We start from the raw sequence: 1,568 nt of genomic DNA on the forward strand, positions 1-1,568 counted from the left end.
TACAATAAACTGGTGCATGCGTCACACTGTGCGCCACGTTATTGTTTCGGTGAAATGAATTTCTACAATACTGTTACTGTTAATTCTACTCTCTACAGTGTTTAAATGCTTACATATACACACACAGTTACTGTCCCTCCACACATACGACTCGGTTCTGCTTCTATGCCCCAGCTTTGTTTACTTTTTCCCACCGAGGCTTCTAGACTTCTGATTGGCCAACATTTCTGCACGGTTAGGAATCTAGCGCCACCTGCTGCTTTGGCATGTTCATAGCAGCGTTTTCCTTCATTTCTGCCTTTATGTGTGGACGGGATTATTTTTTAAAACGAAAATGGAAAAATCTCCGTTTTCAAAAATACCCGTGTACGTGTGGACGTAGCCTCAGTCTCTGACTGGAAGCGCTGATTCGTCATTCGGCTTTTGTCAGACTAAAGTAACTGTTAAAACTGTTTGAAAAGCTCAGCTATACAACAAGGAGAGATTGAGAATTTCCTTTTAGTTCTCAGTTTATTTGATATTGACAAAAGTTAGTCAGTTTTGTCTGTTATTCTGTAAAACAAACTAAGATTTATTTTTAGAATTAATATTTTGTTTCTAAGTGGAATTGACAATTTAGTCTGTTTTGTTTGTTCTATTTTGAAACTTAAACGCTTTAGCGGCTGCCTTTTGTGTAGTTTGCAATATTTGCCTTTATTTATCTGAAAAAGTCTCATGTTCCTTAAGTACATCTACCCTGTTGAACTTATTATGGGAAATAAATATTTAAAAACAAGCTGCTGATTATTTCACATTTTACTTGTGAGCAACAGCACATTTAAATCTTACAAATATAGTTATTTGGCTTATATCGTGATAGATATCGTTATCGCCTGAAATGAAAAAAACATATCGTGATATGAAAAAATCTCATATCGCCCAGCTCTAGTGTATGTGTGTTTGTAGGTGGGTTAATTTAACCTTTTGTGTGCTCGTGGGGGGCAGTTGGTTCAGGCCCGTAGCCACCTGTATCAACACACTAAGAGATTTATTTAATATCATTTTTATCACAATCTTACTCTGCCGGCTGAAGTGCCGGCAGAGTAAGATTGTGATTAAGATTGTGATTAAGTTTAAGATTGTGATTAAGACCGGTTGAAGATTAAGATTAAGATTAAGATTAAGAAGTTAAGATTAAGATTAAGACCGGCTGAAGTGCCGGTCTTAATCAAGCACAATTTGTCTCTTCTATATCTAAACCCAGCCAAACATCAAACATTCAGCATAGTCATTCAAAACCTTATTTGTAATATTATAATCAGCAAAATCAGCGTTTCAGTTACAGGCGTGTATCATTGTTTGCAAATAATAATTATAAAACTCAAAAACACACTAAACAGGAAGCAAAAATCCTCTGTGCGCCTCACAGCTCATTTGCATGTTCACACACAGTCTAAAAATAGCTCGCAGCGCTGCAGTGCGCTGTCGTCACACACAGGGTCAGACAAAACTCAGGCAAGACTCTATTATTTTATATTACAAAGACATCTTATATTTACAACCACTGACAGGCCTGACAGATTCAGCAC

The sequence above is a fragment of the Mchenga conophoros genome, linkage group LG18 (assembly GCF_057382185.1).
Source record: "Mchenga conophoros isolate Kocher_MC1m ecotype Shallow Benthic linkage group LG18, M_conophoros_male_GT1.1, whole genome shotgun sequence".
Taxonomy (NCBI): domain Eukaryota; kingdom Metazoa; phylum Chordata; class Actinopteri; order Cichliformes; family Cichlidae; genus Mchenga; species Mchenga conophoros.